The sequence below is a fragment of the Sus scrofa genome, chromosome 1, assembly GCF_054392235.1.
Source record: "Sus scrofa isolate SSC_HxYL_T2T_F1_AM1 chromosome 1, Sscrofa_HxYL_maternal_Yorkshire_Landrace_v2.0, whole genome shotgun sequence".
Lineage (NCBI taxonomy): Eukaryota > Metazoa > Chordata > Mammalia > Artiodactyla > Suidae > Sus > Sus scrofa.
The window spans coordinates 20434080-20461092 of NC_139383.1; the positions used below are offsets into that span (position 1 = coordinate 20434080).

At 39.9% G+C, this 27013-nt stretch overlaps 1 long non-coding RNA gene across 18 annotated transcripts in view; it reads right to left on the bottom strand.

The window, feature by feature from the left end:
* LOC146405959 (uncharacterized) overlaps positions 1–27013 on the bottom strand; it is a 595742-nt gene that overhangs the window by 486183 nt on the left and 82546 nt on the right. Inside the window, exon 4 of one of the 18 annotated variants that reach the window (XR_014845190.1) lies at positions 1166–1608. The exons of the other annotated variants lie outside the window; for them this stretch is intronic. This is a non-coding gene — a long non-coding RNA (uncharacterized LOC146405959). The remainder of the gene's footprint in view (positions 1–1165; positions 1609–27013) is intronic. 18 annotated transcript variants of the gene reach the window in all.

Below are 27013 nucleotides of genomic sequence, written 5' to 3' on the forward strand. Positions count from 1 at the left end.
GGGATATAGCCAATATTTTATAGTAACCATAAATGGAGCATAACTTTTATAATTACTATAAAATTATTAATCATTATTACAGGTCTGTAACATATTTCATATAGCAACTATGCTTCAATTAAAAAAATGAAAGTGTGTATGATTTGTGTGTGTGTGGCTGTGAATAGTGTGTGTGTGTGTGTGTGTGTGTGTGTGTGTGGTCTATGTGTACGAGGTGGACACTAGTATAATACAAGATGCTATAATAAGTAAACCCTACAATGTAGTATCTCAATGTAAAAGTCATTTCTTCTCTCTCCTGTAACTCAGTGTAGGTATTCCTACTTGGTGAATGTTTTTTCCCCTTGTGCAATTAGTAGTTTAGAGACCCTTGTAGCTCTGCCTTTCCCTAAGGTCTCAGAGTTTACTGCATCCAAGCAGAAGAGGAAAGAAAGGGTGGAGAAGGCATTTCTTAAACAAGAAACGAAGTACATCACTCCCTTGGTAAAGTGCTGATCACATGAGCTCTCCTTGAAGAAGTGAGGCTGGTAATGGTGGCCCTTAGTAGGGGACTATTTCCCAGCAACAATATGGAAGGTGAAGCATAAGTATTTATGGATATTAAGCCATCTCTGCACAGCCGGTTCCTCTGGTACACCCTTCTTCCCATACATAAAATATATCCACTTGGAGTTCCCGTTGTGGCGCAGTGGAAACGAATCCGACTAGGAACCATGAGGTTGCGGGTTCGATCCCTGGTCTCACTCAGTGGGTTAAGGATCCAGCATTGCTGTGAGTTGTGGTGTGGGTCACAGATGTGGCTCAGATCTGGCATTACTGTGGCTCTGGCATAGGCCAAAAGCAACAGCTCCGATTAGAACCCTAGCCTTGGAACCTCCATATGCCTCAGGTGCAGCCCTAAAAAAAAAGACAAAAGACAAAAAAGAAACACACCCACTGCCTCCTAAAGAAGTCAACCCAGAGTCCCATCCAGTCACTCTATCTGGAACCAAGTCCAGGATCCCACTGTGGTGTATGGTGTTCTTCACCAGGGACATGTGTATCTCCTGATGAGCCAAAGACCCACAGTCCACTTAAAATCCTTTGTGTAAAGTGAAGAACAGCGATACTTAACAGCCATGGCATACATCAATAAGGAGTCTTTAGAGGAATAAATAATAAGGACCCTTTGCCTTTGCGACGGAAAAAGTTCCATGCTCTGACTCTGCTTCTGCTTTTTCTGAGAAACTCCTTTATCCATAGCTCTCCATAGCCCTTGGTTCTGTTCCCTCGGAGTTACTTTATGTCTCTTATCCTCCATGGCCACCTTTAAATGGGCATCGTGAAGTGTTCCCTCCTTGGGAGCTACACAGCTTCTTCAGCCCATGTCCTGATGGTACCTGCAGGCTACTTTACAACCAGAGGCTTTTTTCAGTCCAAGCTTGTGATGACCTTGACAATACAATTCACTCAAAAGCTTACCAGGCTTCTGACACAATTGTTTCTATTCAGCTCCATGTGCCAACATCCTGTGACATTATTATTCAGCATTGCTTAATTTTATGGCTTTCTTGTCCCCACATCTTTCACCTTAACAGTAGCTTCTTTGAGGCCACCTAAAAAAATAGACTTGGGTGAGGAAAAAAAAAAAATCCTTAAGTTCTTTGTTGAGAGAGTAAGTTTGATATCTTAAAAAATCCTAATATGTCTTTGTTCAAATTCCTCTTCATTTTCATTATTTAGTGTTCAAGTCTAAAAGCATTAGAATTTCAAATCCTGAAAGTCCGCAAAGTGTAAGAATCTTCCCTACTTTTTTCTGCTCAAAGTCTCCCACTCTTGCCTATGCTTATCTTCTAGCTTCTGGTTGGTGGCTGTGGCCTTGCTCAGCTTGTGGCCACACTGCAGTCTCTGTCTCTGAAGTTACTCTCCTTCCTCTGTGTGTGTGTGTGTAAGACTCCTTGGATGCCTCCCTCAGCAGTTCTTTTACTTCTGCCACAACTAAAATTGGACCACAAAACCTTACCCAATCCAGATTTAATCACAACAATAACTCACAACTTAAAAAAATAAAAAGAGGAGGATATTCGGGGATTTCAGCAATGAGACTCTCAGTCCCAGAATCCTTATATAATTAATTAATTAATTCCTATTTTCTTATACTGCAGAAGGGATCTTTCTAATCCTACCTTCCCCCTATGTCTCAATGTCTCCTTGAGGGTTTAGGAATTTATCAGAAAAAACTGCTCACCCTGGTCTCCCACTAAGAAGTCAGAGTGAGGGAGTTCCCACTGTGGCTCAGTGGTGATGAACCCAACTAGCATCCATGAGGATTGCAGGTTCGATCCCTGGCCTCACTCAGTGGGTTAATGATCTGGCATTGCCATGAGCTATGGTGAAGGTCACAGACATAGCTCGGATCTGGTGTTGCTATGATTTTGGTGAAGGCTGGCAGCTGCAGCTCTGATTCGCCCCCTAGCCTGGGAACTTCCATATGCTGCAGGTGCAGCCCTGAAAAAAAAGAAAAAGAAGTCAGAATGAGAAGAGTTTTCAGAAAAGAAAATCATGGACTTGGAGAAGAGACTTGTGGATGCCCGATGGGAGAGGGAGGGAGTGGGAGGGATCGGGAGCTTAGGGTTATCAGATACAACTTAGAATAGATTTACAAGGAGATCCTGCTGAGTAGCATTGAGAACTATGTCCAGACACTCATGTTGCAACAGAACAAAGGGTGGGGAAAAAAAATGTAATGTATACATGGTAAGGATAACTTGATCCCCTTGCTGTACAGTGGGAAAATAAAATAAAATAAAATAAAAAGAATGAGAAGAGTTTTAGTAGAACAACTCTGAGCTATGTCCTTGAGTGAAACAGACAATGTCATCCCAACCCTGTAGTTGCCTTATAAAGGAGGTAAACAAGGTGAAGGAGTGGGTTGAGGCTCTGAGAGGAGGGGGAATTAGAAGAACACCTGCTTCCTGCTTGCTTCTCTACTCTGGTAAAGCAAACAAAAGTCCAAGATTTTCATATACATGAGGTTGTCTTTGTTGCAATATCTTGTCAAATAAATTGAGTCTTTAATGTGCAGTATGTTTCCCGCTCCCCCCCCAAACTTTCACTATCAAGAAGACACCCTATCAAAGGACTGCACACACTCAATTTCACGAACCAATAAACACAGCTTTGGCATTAATTATCATTTTCTGCCCTTGGAAAAGAGTGACAAGAGTTATCAGGAAGATGTTCATTATTGCCAGGCTTTATCTGATGGTAATGGCAGTCTGGCCAGTCAAAAATTGGAGGTTCCCAAATGAGGACCTGCTCTCAATTGAGAGAATGGGACTGGCTGCTCCCAGATAGTTCCTTGCACATTTTATTAGCAAGAAGAGCCATAGGTAACATTTCGCCTTTGTACAGCTTTCTCTCTATTGGCTTCCTGGCTCAACAGGATACTAGCATTTCTGGTTCTGACCCTGACACCCAGTTCAGATGTCTATTGGTCATGACCAGCACTCTATGACCTATGCCCTGGGCCATCACTGGAAGATCCAGACAAGGGCTCAATCTTGCCCAAGCTGGATCACAGGCTGTCTCCTGTGCCTAATGGTGGGGCCTGGGGACTGACATTCACTGGAGCTGAGTTGAGGTGATGGTCAGAATTGTAGAGGGGACATTAATTTCTGCTTTTGAGATTCCAGAGTTGCCCTAGAAGCTTCCCTTTCCAACTCTAGGATATTCAATGTTTAATTTCATAAGCCTCCCTAATATCTTTCCAATGAGTTCCTATTTTTCTTTAAGCTACAAAGGATTGGTTTCTGTTTCTTGCAACTTAAAGAAATCAAATTAATATCTCCTTTGGGACGTAGCTAGAAACCACCAAGCTCATTATATTTTCAGTGTATTGATGAAAATGAGCCCTAAATCCTCCTGGAGAAGAGCTTCAACATTTTCAGTATATATATTACCTCCCTCACTCTCTCTCTCATGTCCTCAGACTCTTAAAAAAACTCAAGAGACTTGAGAATTTACCACACTCCTCCCAGAGGGTTGGCCTGTTTCACATCAGAGGGAATACCTGGCAGAAGACACAATGTTAACTACAGCGCAGGGTTAGAGAGAATCCTGTGTTCTGGATGCTTACCTGGAAACTTCCCCTGATACTTTTTCCTACCTAGTGCCCAAGGAAGCTTCACAAAAAATTCCCCTGGAACCTCAGACAGCGGATTTCCAGCAAAAGCTGCAAGCATGGCACCACAGTGATTTCTGTGCCATCTAGTTAGCCACAGCCATGCTCCATCCAATGAAGTCTGGGTCTCAGTTCCGGAAGGGTCTATGCCAGTCCTCATGATACCTACACCTTTACTAGTCTTACACTCTTCAAGGTTTTCTTCTTTCCTACTAGCCAACCCCTCATTACATGAATTCTCTGATAGCTTGTAATTTTTTATTAAATTTCTCTTTTAATGATCTCTGTGTAGTTTTTGCTTCCTAGTTGGACACTGACTGGCTGACATAATTAATATCATATATCAATATGATGGTTAATATTATGTGTCAACCTGACTAAACCATAAACTTCCCAGATGTCTGATTATACATTATTTCTGAGCATGAGTGTGAGTTTGAGAGTGTTTCCAGAAGAGATAACACTGGCAAACTGATTAAAGCAGATGGAGATGGTGCTACTCAATGTCAGTGGGTACCATCCGGCCTACTGAGGGATTGAATAGAACAAAAAGGCAGAGGAACGTTGAATTCACTCTCTATCTACCCCTCGTGCACCTGGTTCTCAGAACTTCTGACTTAAACTGGGATCTACATCATTGGCTCTCTGCCTCAAAAATATTTATCAAAAGAAGTTAAAAAAATCAAAATAGAAAATTTAAGTGATCATAATGCCATTTCCCAGAGACAATTTCATTCCTATATCCCAAATAAGCTGAGGTGGTCTTCCAGTGGTATCATCATTCAAGTATGTCTGAGATAGACTTTAAGTATGTCTGTTACAGCTCATCTGAGATAGACTCTCTGTGAGTTCCCTGGTGGCCTAGAAGTTAAGGACTTGGCATTGTCATTGCTGTGGCTCAGCTTCAATCCCAGGCTCAGGAAATTCCACATGTTGTGGGCAGAGCCAAAAGAAATAAAAAATAAATTTAAAAAAGAAGACGACCTGATTCCCAGGAAATGTGGCTCTTCATTTCTGCAATCTACAATTGGATGTCTTCAAACAAAGTTCTACCCCACTCAACAGTCTCCCAGCCCCAGGGAATCCAAATTTATAAGGACAATGACAAGGCAGAGAGGTACACCGTTTCAGTTTGCTGTTCCCACATTTGACTTGCTGTCCTTCAACTGCTGCCACTTTTCAGAAGCACAATATCATCCTCATTTTAGATAAATGTATCATTTTCTACGTAAAGAAATATTGTTACTTTCAATCTTAAGAAATCAGTTGGATTACAGACACTTTTTTGATCAGGGGTTCCTATAGAAATAAAACTATTAAAGAAAAAATTTTTCAGCCTTGGTTAAAATTAAGAAACTGTATAACACCTAATGTTATCTAATAGGCCTTGGGAGGAAGAATCCTCCTGACATAAGTCTATTACAGTTGTATGCTGGAAAGACAAAGTATAAAAGATGAAAAAATAGTTAACATTCCTTGAAAACAGGATCACAGTGAACAAAGGGCACTGATAAAAGATGATCCTGGTGAATAAAGTCTCTCAATTTTATACCCTCATAGGTCCCGTCTAGTTATCTCTACTGAAAGCAAGCAGCGTACTTCTAAGATATTTAACTATTAGCTGTGAAGCTTCTCTTTAACTCTCAGGAATATAACCTTAAACCACAAAGCATATAAAGATCACAATGCTCATAAATATTTTGATTTACGAAATAAAATTCATTCTCATAATTTATAGAAAAGCACTCCAAGCCTTATCCTTGAGAACTCTTTTTACTCAGATATCATTCATTACCTTCTGTTAATCGGATACACTTTTGCACCTAGTTCTCCTCCTGAAGATGAATGAAGTAAAAGGTGTCTGCAGAGTCTAATCTAAATGTGCAACCAAAAGCCCATTTTCTTCCACATTCCTAAATGCTGGTCACAAACAACGTTTCGTTGGTCTGCACATTCATTCAACAAACAATTATCCAGCCTTACTTTGAGCTAAGTAAACATAGTCAGGTCTTTTTTCCCAACATTGAATTTATTTAATTTACAGGCAATTTGTAATATTCTGTATTATGTTCTTCCTCCTGTTTGGGAGTAGAAATATGGTGATACAGAATGAAATTGCTTCTTGTTATCATGCTTACTTGGCAAAATAAAATGTTAACAAACCAGTATCAGTCTCCAAATTTTTATTTGTAATATTATTGCTCCAGGAAATTCAAAATGACCACAACCACTGATTTTGCTCCTTTTAACCACCTCCAGACTATGTTTATTTATCACTATATTTTCATTAACTAGCCCTGTGACTTTCAATTTATGCTTTTGAATAAATGAATACTGGATGGATGAATGGGTGGATGGATGGGTCCCTCTCTTTGAGCCATACAATTTACTGATTAGAAAGACCCAAAGTTGGCCTAAACCAGGGAACCAAGATGTGCCAGATATGTCTAAAAGGACCACCATCCTTTAATAATAACAGTTATCTTTGTCGTTATTAACTGCTTAGCATATGCTGTACTATTCTAAGCACTCTGTATGATAACTCATTTAGACCCCAAAATGAATCTCTAAAGAAAATAGTTTTACAACCCCATTTTATAGAGAAGAAATCGAATTCAGGGAGAAGACAAGAAATGTGCTTAAATAGCGGAGTTCAAGATCCCACTCTTATTGACTACATTATGCTGCCTCCCTTTTACAAGGACAACGGTAAGAAAATAAACCAGAAAAGAGTATAGAAAATTCACCAGTGACCCCCATCCAATCCTCTTCAACCTCACTCTCAGTGGCATGAGCTGTAACTCTAACTCATAGCAATGCTATTCTATATTAACCGTAACACCAAGCAGCATTTATATTTATTTCCAATGTTATATTATTAGTCATAACATCAAGCAACATTTATTTATTTCCAAATTTTCTGCTGCACTTTTTTAGACACATCCCTCAGACTCCATTATATCTTTTGCAGGCAGCCAAAAATATTTTTTGGATTCAACTAAATTATTTTTGAGTTGCTAAGATTCAAATCTCACAGGTGCATTCTGCAAACCCACATGACTGAAGGAATTGAGCATAAGACTGAAATACAAAGAAACACAGGGATAAAATTTCTGACATAATGGAACATCTCGAGGGATTAAAATAAATACATATAGAAATCACCTGGGGCTCTGAAAACGTGATTAATTATTTCAGGAAAATATACCAACTCCAACAAAGCATTGAGCAAAATCTCATTATGCAGTACTTGCTTAGTGTGTTGCAAGTACACCATTAAAAGTACTTTTTAACCAATGGCTGCTCAAAGTTACATAAATTATTGCCATGACAACTATTTCTTCAGCAATGAAATTATGAAAACCACAATTTCCCTGACAGATAGAAAAGGCTTATCAGTTTCTATTCGCAATGAGTTTAATGTTTACCCCTCAGCAGTCATCACAGACTAGGCATCTGTGTAGCAATACAGACACTCCCCAATTTAGAAACAAGGTACTCCAAAAGAACAAGGAAAGTGGGCCGTGTGAATTTCAGGAGGCTTTGTCCCCTAGAGGTGCTTTCCATACATGCTGGAGTGTTCCACACGTGTCCAGACACTCAAATTATTCATAATTTGGTTAAAATGCACACTGCTGGAGCAGAGAGAGAAAATATCATGCCTATACCATAGGTAAACAACAAGAAAAGCAATAAAACTGAAAAAAGAAACTTGGTCTGAAAAAGAACCCTGGGACAGTGTGAAGGGCTTCAAGGCTGGCCAGGTTGATCACACAGTGTTATTACTTCACTCTGTTAATGAACTTCATCTCTAGCCCTCTTTGCTCCCGTCGCACAGACTTTTCTCTCTTCCTCAATCTTTGCAGGTTCCTCTGAGCTCAGGGTCTCTGGACATGCTGCCACTTCCGTCTTGAAGCTTCCCTTCTCCACCCAGCTTCCCATCACCTAGCTACCCCTTACTCATCTTCAGATCTCCGACTAAGGGGCCATCCAGATGAGATAGGACCATCGTCAGAACAGAGCACAGTAGTATCCTGGGGTGAGGGAGGATTCATGCATTTAATCTCTATCATCATTAGGAGAGTTACTTGTTTTGAGTGTTTCTTTAACCCTGTCTCCCCAACTAGATGATAAGTTCCATGACATGAGGGACACTGTCTGTCCCTGTCACCTCTATGTCTACATTACATAATACAGCCTGTACTTAATATTTTGTCGTGCTTGTGTGTTTTTAAAGCAACCCTCCTTTTTCTGATAAAACTACAATATTCACATATTCTTACTTGATGCTATGGTTTGTGGATATTGTCTTAGAAATGCATCAGGTGAAGAAGAGATCTTCCTTAAATGCCTGAAAAGAAGGGAGGATAGATTTTCCACAGTGGAATAGGCAATTGAAAAAATAGTCAAGAGAAATGAGCTCTGAATTCTCTCCTTTCAAAGGGAGGAATGATGGTAGGAAAGAAATCATTGCATCATACAATTTCTAGAACTGCCTTATCATGCAGATAGCCTTAGGCTGTCTGAATAGGGGACGGGGAGAGGGATTACAGGGTAGAATAAAGGCAAGATATAGTTGGTGATACATCTGTTTAGTACAAACACAATTTAAAGGTTTGTAGCTCAGGAAATGGCTTTTCACGGAAGTATTCTTTTGACTTGACAAACATAATTTAGCTTTAGCTTAGCTTGTTTTTTAACTTTTCTCCATTCACTTATTATTTTTTTCCCAAGCACCTGCTGTGTTGTTACCAAGTCCTGAGCTAGGTCTCAAAGATACAGGATTAACAAGATAAATACTTTTGGAAAACTCATAATGAGCCAACTGGACAAATAATTATGAGACAAAGTCAAAGTCCTATGCTTAAATCGATCCAAACAAATAAATAATTGCATGGGCTTGCCAGAGGGAAAGAGGAAATGAGAATGGGGTCAAGAGAGCTGCCCTTTGTTAGAGGTGGCTTTTAAGCTGAGACTGCATGAAAAGAGTTTCTCTTTCCAACAGGGAAAGAAGGGAGCACTTAGATGAGGGAGGGAAGAGCGTGTGCAAAGCAGGGAGCCAGCCTCTGGCATGTTTGAGAAAAGAGCAGCCATTCTCTGTGGCTGGAACAGAGAATGCATATTGTGGGCTAGCAGGCAATGGGCTTGGACATGATGGGCTAGATCTTTTTTTTCCTTCCCAGGCTAGGGCTCAAATTGGAGTTGCAACTGTTGGCCTACAGCGCAGCCACAGTGATGCCAGATCTGAGCCTCATCTGTGACCTACACCACAGCTCACTACAACACAGGATCCTTAACCCACTGAGTGAGGCCAGGGATTGAACCCGCATCCTCATGAATACTAGTCAAATTTGTTTCCGCCGCACCACAATGGGAACTCCAAGATGGGCTAGATCTTGAGCAGCCTTGAAGGTTATGAGTTCAAAATCCCCTCAAGACTAACAATATTCAAAACCCTTCTAAATATAGACACATTCTTTGGGAAAATCTTATACCAAAGTCCAGCCTATAAGTAGAAAAAAACATAGTTGTCCTGGGCTACTGAGTGGCCAACTGACCCATCACCTCCAACCTCCACACACAGTCTATGGTTAAAACCCGAGACCATTAGAACACTCTTCCTATGGACAGTGCAGAACTGTTTGGGCTCAATAAATAAATCAGCAAGAGTTGCATAATCAAATGAGGCTTTCATCTGTCACTCTGATTTTTGCTTTTGAGGTTACTCTGTCTGCAATGGCGAATGAACAGGAGATGGGAGGTTGGCACAAGTGGGGGAAGGCATATCAATTAGCGATCCAAGTGTGGCAGGATGCTAGATGGAGGTATAGTCTGGTCTCGTCCTCAGCATATTCCCCCCCCCCAACATTTCCCCTCTCTGCTGGCCTCTAGGGCTGCAGGGAGAAATAGGTGATTGCTCCTAGAGCAGAAGTTGCCATCTAATTTTCTCAGCTAAAGTGTAAAGCACACTAGTGCCAGGCAAGAAGAGAGGTCCAAAGAGAGAGAAAGAAGAGACCTTCCCAAACATGAAGGAAGCCCAAGATGAGAGGAACAGATGAAAAATTTCATGGGTCTGAAGCTTGTACAATTTGAAAGACCTTCTTCTAAATAAACGGAGTTATGAAAACATACTTAGTTTTAAAAATAAATTTAGAAAGAAATTCACAAATCACAAATTTTTAAAGGCACTTAAAAACAGAATACATCACAAACCCATAAATATAATATTTTTATTTGTGAACTGCCCTACGCATCCATATGATACTGCTTTTGCTTACACTTTCTAGCTGTATACTATTCTATGACTGCTTCATATGATAATTGTGTATTTTCTCTGGAAACAGTAGATAATTCAGTATTTCTTCCAACCTGGTCAGTTGAATCTTGATGTATTATTATCTTTAGCTATTTATTTAAAGTTCAGAAAATTTTCTTTCAGCTTACTCTTTTTGGTAATATCACGTAAATTTTTAGAATTGTCGAATTCAAGAAACCTCTGTCAAGTCTGTTTTATATATGAGCTGGAAGATTTCAGGTCATTTCAAGCATTCCTTTGCTAAGACAAATCATATTCTTTCAATTGATGACACCCATTGACCAGTTTGTCATACCATTGTCTTTATTGCCATGCTGCATTATGTGTCTATAATATGATCATTGAAGTCACTATTTTATGTCAAAACAGCAATAGATTTAAATTGTTTTCCAGTGTGTTCATATGACTCACTCCTCTTCCTTAACTGGATTATTAAGCAATCCAAGGGCACATTCATTATCTCTGTTTATCACTCACTTCCTTTAACACAGAAAAAAATTTTGGCCAGCTAAAGAATTACAACTTATTCATAGGGTTTCAGTGAGAACAGTAGCTTATAATAATGGCCAACTAATCACATTTGACAAAGACTCAACCATAAAGTAGTAATATTTGGTATCTGGTTTACTTATCTAACACTTTGTTACTACACATCTTCTCATTATTTAATTCTGATAAATGATTTGGGATAATTAAGTCACATTTACTTCTTCATTTTGACATTTCTCAGTGTGCTCTTACAATAGTGAATCAAAGGTAGTGATTTGTTCAATAACTCCTATGATTTTAGTAATCAGCAATATTTACAGAATACCACTTTTCAATGTACTCTCTGAAGGAAAATCTCATTCACTTAAAATTTTTATAGGTATAAGTACTCTTTAAATGCATAAAAATAATACTAAACATTGTCAATACAACTGTTCTCTCTTCTTGGTTCTTCAAGATATTCATCTAGTGCATGTGTATTTGACTGATGTGTGATTCAAGTGCCTTCTTGTCTGCGGAATCCTCCTGACTTTCAAGAAAGTTATGCCCGACTTACTGAAAACGCTTTATAAATTATACAGTGTACACAAGGTCTTATCTTAGACTCTATTTTTTGTAACAGCTGGAGCATTGTTCTTTTTGTTGTTCTTCATATCTACTTGAAAAATATTTCTACGGTCTGCTGTATGTTCTATTTAATTCTCTGTAAATATTACCAGCATCATGATTTTGAAAAAAAAAAAAAGCTTTCTTTTATTAAATAGTGCTATCAAGACAAACATGGTACTTATCAAAGCCAATGAATTTTCCCAGTAATGCTGTTATTAAAAATCCTGCATGCTCTGGTGATCTTACAGATTTTTAGTTTCAGTTGCAATAAGAGTTTTTGGTGAGACTTTACTTTATTTTATTTGTCTTCTAGGGCCACACTTACATCATATAGAGGTTCCCTGGCTAGGGGTCAATTGGAGCTGTAGCCGCTGGCCTACACCACAGCTACAGCAGCGTCAGATCCGAACCACACCTGCAACCTACACCACAGCTCACAGCAACACCAGATCCTTAACCCACTGAGCAAAGCCAGGATTGAACTTGTGTCTTCATGGATGCTAGTCAGATTCATTTCCACTGGGCTACTATGGGAACTCCAGGTGAGCCAATTTTTGTCTTTTTGTTTCAATCTGTCTTTTGCCAAAATTGTCCATTACATTTTTGGCTTCCACTAGAATACTCTTTTCCCTTAGTACCTGAATTTGCATGTAATTAATAATTAGAAAAGACAAAAAAAAAAAAAAAAAAAAAAAAGGGAGTTCCCATGGTGGCGCAGTGGTTAACGAATCTGACTAGGAACCATGAGGTTGCGGGTTCGGTCCCTGCCCTTGCTCAGTGGGTTAATGATCCGGCATTGCCGAGAGCTGTGTGTAGGTTGCAGACGGGGCTGGGATCCCGCATTTCTGTGGCTCTGGCGTAGGCCAGCGGCTACAGCTCTGATTAGACCCCTAGCCTGGGAACTTCCATACGCCGCGGGGGCGGCCCAAGAAATAGCAAAAAGACAAAAAATAATAATAATAATAATAATTAGGCATAACAGTGTATTTAATTTATTTGAAATTAAGGTATATAAAAATTCAAATTTATTTTTGGTTTGCTGCCACACTGTGGTGACCTACATAGTTGGATAATAATATTTCTCTGATGTTAAATACATTAACATGCCAATGAATATGTGTAGGAATTCACTAGACCACTTGTTTCTTGAAGATCCTTTGCTATGTTAGTGGTAATTTTGCATGCCAATTCATCTGGAGCCCCCAGACTACCTCAGGACAATAAGACTCAAGTACACTAAGATGTAAGCTACTGTGTGGGATGCATAAAACGTCACTTCACACAGAAGTACTTAACGTTTAAAATAACTATTATAGTTTTATGCTGTACAGAAATTCTATACAGCTGCTATATATATATATATATATATATATATTTTTTTTTTTTTTTTTTTTTTTTTGTCTTTTTGCTATTTCTTGGGCCGCTCCTGCGGCATATGGAGATTCCAGGCTAGGGGTCGAATCGGAGCTGTAGCTGCCGGCCTACGCCAGAGCCACAGCAACGCGGGATCCGAGCCACGTCTGCGACCTACACCACAGCTCACGGCAACGCCGGATCGTTAACCCACTGAGCAAGGGCAGGGACTGAACCCGCAACCTCATGGTTCCTAGTCGGATTCGTTAACCACTGCGCCACGACGGGAACTCCCAGCTGCTATATTTTTATGCTGTACAGAAAGTTCAGAAATTCTGATGTTTGTCATGACTTTTATTTAAAAAGAAAATGTATATTACATTTATAATTGTATATAATGTATCAACAAGTATATTTCCTGATAGACAATGTTCTGAGGATGTATAAATAGGAACTGCTTCATTTTTTCTTCACTGTCCACATATTTCCAGGGCCATAGGATATATGACATCACAGTCAACCTATGGTCCTGCACCACTGTTTCACAATGCTGAACAAGTCCTGGGAAGATTCCAGGAAGCCATTCCTATACTATAATCATACACAGAAGCCACTGAACATGAGCGAAACGAACTAAATATTTCCTGGACCCAACTGCCCTGTTGTGTGATGTCCAAAATGCCAGTAAACACCAAAGCCACCCAACATGAGATGGAATCAGAGTGATGACAGTAGTCTTCACTGATGATGGTTAAAACACATGATCATGTGAACACATTGCCAGGGCCCTTCCAATGACCTCTAAAGGGCCCCTTGAAAGTGAGTCACCTTGAAGCTAGTTTTAATTAGCTTTACAGTAAATCCACTGTCTAAGAGGAATACAGCATCAGGGTCAGAAAGCAAAAGGAGCACGCCCTTGAACGGGCACCTCCAAGGAGAACCAAGAAGTGTTCCTGATGAGGCTGAATTCTTGGCATCAAAACATTCCCTTGCCAAAAGGAGACATGGAAGCCACACAGATGCTGACAAAAAAGCCTGAATAGCTGCATTCTTACAGGACACTAGAGTGGACACTTTGAAGTTGGGTGGGGGAGGGAGTTGTTATTCTTGTCATTTCTATTCCCATTGTCGTCGTTGTTTTCTAATAAACTGGAAACTTCCTGTCCTCAGTAATGACCAGCTTCTCACCAGCCTAGTAGGATCGGGGCTCAGAATAGACTATTAGACAATAAAGAAATGTAACATGTCTTGCATGCCCAGGTTGAGACCATGGTCACAAACCCATGCCCATTTCACATGAGATACTTGTTATTTCTCTCTCAGGAATCACAGAGGTTAATAACAAACATACCACTAAAGAAAGAGGTATGACACTAACTATGGAAGGTATTATTTTCATTGACAGTTTCAGAGGATAGTCCAAGAAACCCTAAAAATATTTATTCATATTTTCCTTTTCAGAAACAGTATGAAAAGTGATTGCCTTTCAATTCTGTAGTTATATTTTATTTTCTTCACTGTTTAGGCCAAGAGTTAGGATAAGAACATCTCATTGAAAAAGAACAGTGTTCTGCCTTGCACTTGGGTTTCTCCAAGACTCCTTCATGCACAGCAATCATAGACCCTAATGTGACCTTATACCTCCATAAAAATTTCTGGATAGAATCATCATGTTTACAAAGCCCCCCTGTTTTCCTACCAGCACTCAGAAAACAGTGAGCACTGCATTCATGGTTTCTGCAAAGAACACCATAAACGCTGTTACAGAAACTGATGCCTGGCAAATAATCACTTCCCTGAAAATTACCTCACTGAACTGAGTTCCTAGTACTGAATAAAATAGAAATTATACGTTTGCTGGCCAATTTGAAACATGAACTATGTTGAGTTATTCCAGCCTGTGGCATGTGAAATCACTTCAGTCTGTGACTAGTATGATGCTGTGAAAGTGTAAGATTCAGTGAGAACTCAGAGAAGGAAAAAGGGGGTGACATCTTTGCTGCCACCCCAACTTCCTGGAGGAAAAACAAATTGTAAGGGTGCAAATCAAAATAAACTGTGCATAGAACCTGATGTCAGAGGTGTTTATTTGGAAACATAAGTCCCAGGTCTATTCTGAGACAGAGTAAAATGTGTTGATTTTTTTTAATTTAAATTAAAAGGAAAATTATGAGAGCTTTGTTATAACTTACAGGATGATGACACTGCAATCTTTTCATTTCCCAAGAAACCCCCTCTAGTACTTCTAAGAAGTCTATGTCCTTGCAAATGTTTTGGCCACTCTGAGCCTGTAATATTATGTGCACAAACTGGTGTCTAGAATAAACTACAGATCCTCAGCAACTGAGGTAATAGGTGGCATGTGATTGATCACTCCGTGCTCATTCTCACCTGGTACCACAGATGCCTCAGGCTGGTGCCTGAAAGCCTACTGCTCAACTGGAACTACTTTTCTCAAAAATTAGCATTACTCACTTCTATGTTGGGCTCACTGATTTAAGGTCAAGCCCCTCCAGCAGGAAGGTACAAGTAGCCACAGCTGGAGCTGTGCCAGTTCTCTTCCTTTGCTCCAAATGCACCATTTCTCACTAGACAGAGTGGTTAACAAGGGCTTAATCTGGGAGCTCCTGTTGTGGCTCAATGGGTTACAAAACTGACTAGGATCCAGGAGGATCAATCCCTGGCCTCACTCAGTGGGTTAAGGATCCGGCATTGCCGTGAGCTGTGAAGTAGGTCACAGACTTGGCTTGGATCCCACGTTGCTGTGGCTGTGGTGTGGACTGGCAGCTGCAGCTCCAATTCAACCCCCAGCCTGTGAACATCCACATGCCACAGGTGCAGCCCTTAAAAAAAAAAAAAGGCTTAATCTGAGATCACATCTGAACTCTTGTGACTTCGTGCAAATGTTTGTCCTTCTGAGTCTCACCTTCTTCAGTATTATAGAGATATTGCTTGTGCTTTCCATTAGACAAGATAATATATGTTAAGTGCCTGGCTCATAATAAATGCTCAAAAAAATGGGGCTAATATTACTTTGCAACTCCAGATAGGTTTTCAGTTTTGATTCAACCATTCAGCCATTCTAAATAATCATTAAAACATATTCATGAAATATGCATTGGGCACCAGTTCTGTGCCAAGTGCTCTCCTGGGCACTGGGGATGCAGCGATGGGCAAGACACAGTCCTTGCTTTCTGCCCTGCCACAAAGAGCCAACTCAAGGCATGTCTGAGCAGGACCAGCTCCTGACGTGGCGTGTGTTCTTTTCAAAGTAGACATCCTCGTGGGGACCAAAGAGTGAATAAACAGAAACAAAGTACCCACTTGAAATTATTTACAACCAAACAGGGCAAACAGCTTTATGGATTTTTTTAACACCGAAGACCAGACTCAAATAAATAAACACAGCTTTTGAGGTCTTGAGGCATTTCTCCAGGCATCCATGTTATAAGGTAAGGTCCTCGCCTCCACGTATGCCTCTTCCACACATTTCAGAAGCCCTGCTAACACATGTCATGGAACATGTGTTAAGCATGATGCCTTTGAACACACAGTTTGTTAAAACATCTCTGAATTCTGGGTCCACACTCCTCAGTGTTGCTCACTGCCCACAGGCTTAGATACAGCTGGGGCATTTACTCCTCATGCAGATCTGAGTGCTGCAGGCAGCAGTTTCAAACGAGACATCTCATCTCATCTCAAATTAATGAATTACCATTCTATTTCTTATATGTGGACATGAGTCCCTCATTTGACAAATTTTACTGAGTTCCTACAATAAACCAGGTGATGCCATAGACAATGAAGATATGAGTAAATAAAGAGATAAATTTTAAGTTCTCCCAGGAAGCTACATTTCGAGCATCAGAGATGGTAGTTTCTCTACTCTTCAAGGCACTACCTACAGGACTCAGAGAATGGTAAGAAAAATTCCACACTAGAATTGTGAATTATCCTCTGAAATCAAAGTGCACCTTATAGTTGATATATTCTTCTAGTCACTGCCATCAGTGACAGATTGGGAGGGGGGGAAATTCCTTTGACTATTCTGATAAGATCATGAGAGCACCAGGACACTAATAACTAATTGATAGTAACTATATAATAATAATAATAATAGACAAACTTCAAATATCACTGACTCAAGATAATAAAGACTAGTTTCCTCTCGGTCCAATGCTACTGTTCCATTTTGTATAGCTGTCCTCCAAACCCTAATTTAAGAACCAGATTCACAGTGAAACTTCTCCAACCCAAGCCTCTCAGTGTTTCCATCTGGCCAGGAAGAAGGGAAAGAGTATGGAAAGTCATGAGTGGTAGATCATGTGTGGGCCAGGAAGCGGTCTGTGTCACATCTGCCAACATTCCATTGGCCAGAACCCAAACACATGGACACACCTACCTGCCCTCTCACTAAGCCAGCTGGGCTTTGATAGAAAGCATAGCAACCACACCTAAGAGCAGGAATTGGGCTCGGCCATGGGAATCCGCAGATCCTGGATCTCACTAAGCCCAAGGCGGACATATGAAAAATGGAAAGCTCATCCAAGATCTTACACTTACTTTGCATATTGGGTTTTCAAAAGCTCTTTCGTGTTTACACCCTCATTCCTCAAAATAACTTCTTGGGATAGGTGTTTTCAGGCAAATGAGGGATGAGAACACTAAAGGGTTAGTTATTTGCCTGAGTCTACATGGTTTATAAGTAGAGTGACCATATCATTATCTTTTAAAGCAGGACATATTTTAAGAAAGAAAGGGGGTCCTCTTAATAACTGCATTGGAGAGTAATATAACTTGGGAAAATCCTGGGCAAACTGGGATACATTGTCCCCTACATGGAGGAAGTAGACTATGGACTTAATCATAAAGCTCCAGACCTCAAGTCTGATGTCCTTTCCTCTACACTCTATCGGGCCTTTCAGTTAAATTGAATCTAAAAAATTGTTATGGAAAATAGTACTTAGTCCACTCTAGAGTACTATGTTAAAATTGAGCCTTTAGTGACTGCAAATAATGTTTGCAGAATTTAAACCAATCCCAAAAGATGTGCAGTAAAAGTCACAGGTGTTTAATCCATACAAATGAAATAAACTGGGCTTTAATTGCAGGTAATTTGGTTTTATAGTGAAAACCAAGGGGAATATAGATTTAATGGTTTCTGTTTTACACATGGTGGGAGAAATTGGACACAAGATTCCATGCTGTGGCCAATGAGTCATATGAACAAAGGGAGTCTGCCCCCAAGGTGTGCATGTGTGTGGGGGGTAGAGAGATTTTCCCATGGCCTTGTGAGTAGAGTGACCATATAATTTATCGTCCAAACCAGAACACTGTTAAAAGTGAAAAAGGGGTTCTAATAATAACCATGTCAGGGGAATGGTTATAAATTTGGACTGCCTAGAGCACACTGGGATATAGGGCTGTTCCTTAAAAGTGAAGGAGGTTTTTTCCTCTCAGGGATTTTCTCCCTCACCCAGCCTGGAAAGGCTCTTAACAGGGTAGACAATAAAATTCATGACAATTTTACTGGTCCACCTTTCTTTTTAGAAGAAAATTGTAGTTAATGAGAGTTTCCCCAGAAAATGCAGTATTTCATTTTCTTTAATTAACATAATGCCCCAAAACCTCTCTGATTTCTGTAATCCTAAGAAGAACTTTAGATGGTAAGGCAATTACAATTCTTGGAAATGTTTTTTGATTGAAATAATGCAATATGTTGTTTAATATTTGTTTACTTGTGTTATTAATGTCTGCACTAGACTATAACAATGTTACATAAAAATAACTATTTCATCCAATAACATTGCTTAATGATTCTTATGAAATAAGCTACCAAATATTGAGAGAAATGACCAATTGTTGGCTTGAACAAGTAGGTCTATTTAACCCAAAGATTAATCCAAAAAACTTACTTGCATATAACAATACCCAAATCAATACCTACTTTCACCTTTTATTTCTTAAAAAACTAAAATTTTGCCCAGAAGCCTTGCAATAAAATATCAACAGAAAACTGCATGTAAAAAAGATAAATTTTATATTGATACTATTGCAGAAAATAGGCATTCTTTACACATTTTTTTTCAATGGCATCTCACTTTGGTTAAATCATCTTGCAAGACTGAAAATAGAAACTCCCTACCCTCAGAACAATTTTCAATCTCAGCTTGCCTGGGTCTAATCATACCAGGAACTGGAGCAAGAGTCCTTTTGGTCTCACCAATCACTCGTAGCAGCCTCTGGGGAGAAACCAGAGACATGAGCTGATTTGACCTTATGTTTGATTTAGGTCAGGGTACTATCCTCTCATCACCAGTGTTTTTTGCTGCCACCGGGCACACACAGATGCTACTCTGATTTCTTGCTACCACTATGCACCCCAAACATTCAAAGACTCAAGTATAAACAGAATAAGATATAGAAACAGCCCCAAAACACTATGCCCCCCAAACACTCAAAGATTCTAATACAAGTAGAACAGGACACTCACTACAATTAAAACATATGTGTGATATCATTACTATAGAGATTACAATAATAATAGGGACCATCCTTAATCATTGCTTGTGCTGATGTTTCCTCTATGAATTATATTTTTTAACTGAAGTACAATTGATTTACAATGTTGAGTTAATTTCTGCTGTACAGCAAAATGAACTTTAAATGTTAGGCCACTGCTGGTTTCTTAGAAGTCCTCTCATGGAACTGCCACTTCTCTAGGAGCCAAGAACCTCGGCAATGCTTCCCTCTGCATGTACACAGCAATGATGGGATAGCAATTTTTGCATATTCCAGATGCCCACTAATATTTATGCTCCCATTTGTGGAGATGCTTCTTTGGTGTTCTGGTTGTCATAGCAGTGAAACAGACCATCATTTTAGTAACATAAAACAATGACCATTTTATTATGCTCACAGATTCTGTAGGTCAAGAAGTAGGAAAGAGCACAGTTGAGACAGTTTACAACATCTGGGGACTCAGTCTGAAAGAGTTGCATGGCTGAAGGGAGGCATCGCTGGGGAAAGGGGATCTTTCAAGATGGCTTCTTCACTCTCACGTCTGGTGCCTGGGCTGAGCTGACTTAACCAGAACTGCTGAAGAGACCACTTACAAGTTGTTCTCCATGTGACCTGAGCTTCTCTTAGCATGAAGACTGAATCCTGAAGAGAATTTCCTGGAGAGAGGTTCAAGCCCAGATAGAAACTACACCACCTTTTCTGCCCAGCCTCAGATATCACCACCAGACCCATAACTGCTGTGATAAATGCACCCAAATTTACATGGTAAGGACCCAGACTCCACCTCAGAATTTAGAAACCATGTTTTAAAATTGCCATGTATGGAGTTCCCGTCGTGGCGCAGTGGTTAACGAATCCGACTAGGAACCATGAGGTTATGGGTTCAATCCCTGCTCTTGCTCAGTGTGTTAACGATCCAGCGTTGCCGTGAGCTGTGGTGTAGGTTGCAGATGTGGCTCAGATCCCGCGTTGCTGTGGCTCTGGCGTAGGCTGGTGGCTACAGCTCCGATTCAACCCCTAGCCTGGGAACCTCCATATGCCGCGGGAGCGGCCCAAAGAAATAGCAAAAAGACAAAAAAATAAAATAAAAATAAATAAATAAATAAAATTGCCATGTATGATTACACCAAGCATGTCCCTTTTTCCTTCATTATAGACTTGCATTTGAGGCTAGCCTTTAAGACGAGCAGAGTGATAGCTACCGTAAGCTTTTTTTTTTTTTTTTTTTTTGTCTTTTGTCTTTTGTTGTTGTTGCTATTTCTTGGGCCGCTTCCGCGGCATATGGAGGTTCCCAGGCTAGGGATCCAATCGGAGCTGTAGCCACCGGCCTACGCCAGAGCCACAGCCATGCGGGATCCGAGCCGCGTCTGCAACCTACACCACAGCTCACGGCAACGCTGGATCGTTAACACACTGAGCAAGAGCAGGGATTGAACCCGCAAGCTCATGGTTTCTAGTCTGATTCGTTAACCACTGCGCCACGACGGGAACTCCATACATGGCAATTTTATTTATTTATTTATTTATTTATTTTGTCTTTTGTCTTTTGTTGTTGTTGTTGCTATTTCTTGGGCCGCTCCCTCGGCATATGGAGGTTCCCAGGCTAGGGGTCTAATCGGAGCTGTAGCCACTGGCCTACGCCAGAGCCACAGCAACGTGGGATCCGAGCCGCGTCTGCAACCTACACCACAGCTCACGGCAATGCCGGATCGCTAACCCACTGAGCAAGGGCAGGGACCGAACCCGCAACCTCATGGTTCCTAGTCGGATTCGTTAACCACTGCGCCACGACGGGAACTCCCAGCTTTATTTTTAAATACTAAACAAGCTAAGAGATATGTAATAGAAAAACAATGTTGCCAGTAGTTTTGCCACTTTGAAGATGGTAAGTGGGGCTCAGTATACAAGGAATTGAGAAAGTACTGAATCCAAATCTACAACTCAGTGCAATAATGCACCAGATCCACGTAACACCTGCACGCACTTTTTTTAAACAGGTGTTTTGCCACTTTTGCCTTTCTACTCCACTAATAGGGGGGATTCCGACAGGCACAGCCCAGCCCACGGAGCCGTTATTCCACAGCCAGGGATGGATACCACCACTGCTTCTTAGTTAAGCCCTATCTTCTGTCTGACAGTTACCACTCATTTGCCTCTGGTCCTCTCAGTCTAGTTTTGGGGTAAAAATAATGTTCTGTGGGGAGTTCCTGTTGTATCTCAGTGGTAATGAACCTGACTTGTATCCATGAGGTTGCAGGTTCAATCCCTGGCCTCAGTGGGTTAAGGACCTGGAGTTGCCATGAGCTATGGTGGTAGCCATGGCTTAGATCCCAAGTTTCTGTGGTGCTGGCCAGCAGATGTAGCTCTGATTCAACCCCTAGTCTAGGAACTTCCATATGCTATGGGTTTGGCCCTAAAATGCAAAAAAATAATTTTAAAAAAAATTTAAATAATAATAATAATGTCCTATGGAGACAAACAGATGAGAGGTAACAGGAGCCTAAACTGAAGGAAATATTATTCCAGTCTTCATTCTTAGTGTCTAGAATCCTAAAATTTGGCAATTCTTTGGTTATTCATAGTACGTTGTTATTACTGGTGATAGTGACATGTGATCCAGGGTTTTAATGGTGATAGAAATAGTTGCATCGGTCCTCCTGTTCATTCTGGTCATAGACAAGTATTCCAGGGGGCTGAGAACAACATGCTCCTCTTCCTTGCTTTCCTTTTTTCTCTTTTTCGGCTGCACCCTGAGCATATGGAAGTTTCTGGGCTAGGGGTCAAATCAGAGCTGCACCTGAGGCCTATGCCACAGCCATAGCAACACTGGGCCCCTCCCACATCTGCGGCCTACATCGTAGTTTGCAGCAATCCTAGATCCTTAGGCCACTGAGCAAGGCCGGGGATCGAACTCACATATTCATGGACACTATGTCGGGTTCTTAACCAGCTGAGCCACGAGAACCCCATTCCTTGCTTTTCTATCCCATCAAACTAGTAAAGCACAACCATGTCCTTCTTGGTTCCAATACGTGAGCAGCTGATGGAGAAAATCAAACAACTGTGTATGTTCATGAATCAAAGGTCTGTGTTTTCTAGAAATTCCAGGTCTGCCCTTTTCTATCTGTATCACCTTGTGTATATATCTTAATCAGTTTTCCTATCTAAAAAATGATGAGAAAAATAATATCTATTTTATATGGCTGTGGTGAAGTTAAGTTAAATTACGCATATAAAGTGCTGAGTATATTATAAATATGCAGTAAATCACTAAATGTTAACTGTTCTTAGCTATTATGTTTCTAGTCCCAGCTGGAGTTGATGATTTTAACGTTCTCCTCCATTCTGCATAATCACAATTTTGAAACTTCATTTCTATCCAAAACGTTACCACTTCCATGCTTAGGCTCAGCTGATTGCTTCTGAATATACAGAGAATATCTTCCTCTTCCCAAAGCCCCAGACTGCCCTAGGGTTTATCGTCCTGGACGGCAGGATGCACATTCCCAACATCTCCTTTTTTGTCTGCCCCACCTTCATACTCACACACGTACATGACATGCAGCATGGCAAACAGACACAGGAGTTGGCCTGGCCTTCATCAAGAGTTGCCATTCCCCTGCCAAGATTCCCCTTAAAAAGGGCCAGCTTATGCTAGAGACACTTTCTCAGTGATTCATTGAGCCAGGAATCTGGGAACCAGACCAGAACTTACTCTACTGATAGTTTCCTACACAGACCACAACACGCCAGCGTCCACACTTACCAGGCACAATGGATAGGATCCATCCCAGCTCTAAATGTCCCATCACTATGTTTTAATTCTTCTGAACTGTGGCCAGGGGTGTTTTGGAGCCCACTTATAGCTGACTTTCAAGAGCTGATTAATAACATTTCAGGAATTTTGTGAGCCAGTTGTTATACATAGCCATTATTTAAAATAACAATATATAAACTTACATATTAAAGGAATCACATTAAAAATAAAGATAACAAATACTCAAAATGTATCACATCCTAATAATTGTACCACATTTTTCTGTTAGCTCTACCTTTAAGGTTATTTACGCCTATTCTATCTGTAGATTAGGAAGAATTTATGATGATGTGCTACCATGTATCTCCTCTCAACTCTGCAATAAGTAATGTTATGTTTGTAGCTTTAAACTGATCATGGTGGCTACCATTCAGAGCTTGATTTATGTTTTTGTTGATTGTCTTGACATGAGCAGTAATGGAGAAAATGTTAATAGTACAGATTACACTTGTACATGTCTGTAGCCATTACCATGAGAGTAGCACAAAAAATTGAAGACTGCTGTCCCAGGATTTGAAGCAAAGAAGTTGCTCACATCATTGACACACTAATAAAGTTCTGATAAGGATCTTCATTGTTTCCCTTTTTAGTCTCACCTATTAATATAAATAAAAATATACCAAGATTCATATCAGAACTATACTCATTCATCAGTTACAGCCATGGGTTGGATACCTACAAATAGAGTTCAGCAAAAATCAACGAAAGCATTCTGTGAGGATTAATTGGCTATATGGAATTAACAATAAAGAGTATTGTATGTTTTATTATTTGTCGGATGTGTGCTACATATCCTTTATATCAGTAAAATTTATACTATATATATAGGAGAGTACAAACATTTTTTTGAGAGTCTATTGTTGAACATTTTCTGGCACACTACTGGTGCTGTGACTATTTCTATTAATTTCTTATAGAAGGGTCAGACAGAGCTCAGAGAATTTGGATCTATTTTCAAATGTCACATGAAGGAGTTTCCGGAATTCTCAAGGTATTGATCTTTACATCTTCAAATACTTATGATGGCATTTTTGCCTTATTCACAGTATGACTATGATGTAATGAGGCTGGTCTGATAACAAACAGACCGAAGTCCTTCACTAACCTAAGGAAGAAGCCATAGATTTAGGATACATTTAAATTTACTATCTGTTTTTTGCTTGGCTATTGGTAAAGCATTAGGAGAAGGCAGCAAATGTTCCCTGTAGGATGCCACAGTGAAAGAAGGCATTGGATCTGCTCTACCTCTGGACTGTTCTCCCACCACCTCATTAAGCCAAATCCAGTGGTTCAAGGAGCTGTTCCTGTCCCTACCCCACTAGGAAGGTGCACAGAGCCTAGTGGACTTCATCTAATCTGAGACAGAGTCCAGCTGAAGCCCTGGGAATAAGAGAAGACATGGGACCAATTACACAAAGAACCTCATTTGCATATCAGATCCCAACAACTTGGTCAAGACATATAATAAGGAGATGCAAAGAAAGATAACCCAGAAAGATTTAGCAGCAGATAGGATGACATATTAAGACCTAGGAGAGCTAAACATCTATAGCAGAAAAGAGGAGACTCAGGGGACTATAGTTACAGGCTATAAGTTCATTCTGGATAACAATAAAAATGCCATCAGACAGTTGTTGGCAGCATAGGTCAGTGGGAGGGAATGGAGATATTATGATGCAAAATAAGAAAAGTTCTACTTTTAAATACAGAAAATATTTTAGAACTAAGTAATTCTATAATTTAAGATTATCTTTTTAATAAGGTACTAAATAATAGATTAAATGATTGGACAACACTAGGAAAATTATAATGAAGATTTTTTTTTTTTTTTATCTTTTTAGGGCTGCACACATGGCATATGGAAGCTGCCAGGCTAGGGGTCCAATCGGAGCTGCAGCTGCCAGCCTACGCCACAGCCACAACAATGCCAGATTCAAGCCACGCCTGTAACCTACACCACAGCTCCACAGCAACACCAGATCCTTAACCCACTGAGAGAGGCCAGGGACTGAACCTGCATCCTCATGGATACTAGTCAAATTCTTAACCCACTGAGCCACAATAAGAACTCCCAATAATAAGGAAATTTTTTCTAAATGAATGATGCTTTCACACAAGTATATTTATCATGATTTTATGCCAAAAGATTATATAAATATGTAGGCTGATATTGAAACTATAACTTTCCTTCACAGATTCATTGCACTTGTGATATTTTTCCTAAGTTTCCTTGCACAACAGTAACAGAAACTTGCAATTTTCTGCTTTGTATTTCTCATAACAATCTCATCGTGTGTGATTTCATTGAGTCGCTTAACTGGGAGCACAGATTAAATTTCACTATTGTTATTTAGTTATGGGGTATTGGATTTTTACCTATTAAAACCACACAACTTAACAGAACTCCCTATTTCATGACATGTGCATTTGCGATTTCTAAAAGGGTGGGTGGGCTCCAGGAGAATCTGGAAAGGGTATGCCTATTTCTAAACTTTTTTTTTGCAAATAGGCCCCTTGTTCTCAGATGGAAATGAGTGAAATGTTTGATGATTTTTGAATAGTTACAAATAAGCCTCTTAATTTTAATTTGAAATGCCAGAGTTATCATGAAGTTCTTTAGGAAAGGCAGTTCACTTTGAAAACATTTAAACCTAGGTTCTAATTTAAATTAAAGTGAAAGATTTGTTTGAAGTTTTGGAAACCCAGAAGTTAAAGGCAATGTAAGTATAGGCTAGCACTTCACAGACCTCTGAAAGATTTGCGCAAGTATAGGAATACCGAGAATACTGTGAAGAGGGCTGGATGGACTTCTAAGAGCCCGCTCATTTGCCCTCCGTGACATATATCCCAACAACAAAATCAGGGCACTGCCTTTGCTATATAACTACTCCAAGAGACTCCACACACTCAGCAATCCTTATTTAAATTTTCTCTAATCTAAATTTTAGTTATTGTATTTTATACTTAATTATTTTACTTTATCCGTATGCAATATGAAAAGAAACAAACTACTATTCACTTACACTTTTCCTCAGTACGTGGAGATCAATCGAATCTCTTCTGGAAAGGACAATCATCCAATTCTCGGCAATTGCATGGGATAAGCGTAATATTCACAGTGTGTGCATTTCCTGACATTTCTGTCAGTTTTACGGAGGTCCTAAGGTTCCATTGCTTGGGGCTTAATTTATAATGGAATACATTATGTCACCATAGGCTAGAGCTTTGGACCATCTCAGAATCAGTCCCCAGACAATGAATATCAAACTTCTTTTATAATTGTTGGAAATTGAATATCCATCCCCAAGAACTTATTCAACTCATCACAGGAAAATTTTCTTTATGCCCATGTGTATTATCTACACTTGGGCACACAGCCAAATTTTAGACAGATTAAGAGACCACTACACATGATCTAAGGTAACACTTGAAATAAAAAGTTCTCCTGCACTCCTGCATTCCTACTCAAAGGGAGATAATGAACTTCTTCGTAATTCCCTGCAAAGTGTAAAGTAATGTAAAGTAAAATTCCAGCAAGGATCAAGGCTATAAGCCATTACCTGAATCGCTCCAAGCTATATTTTTTGTCTCAGAGAGTATTTTTTTTTAAATACTGACTAACCAAAAGGAGTTCATGAACATCTTGAGCAAATGCTAGAAAAGCTTGTAGTGAGTATTCAAATCTTTATTATATGACAATCTCCTCATCCAAGTCATTTAGAGGCCCTTTTGTTCATTTAAGGCT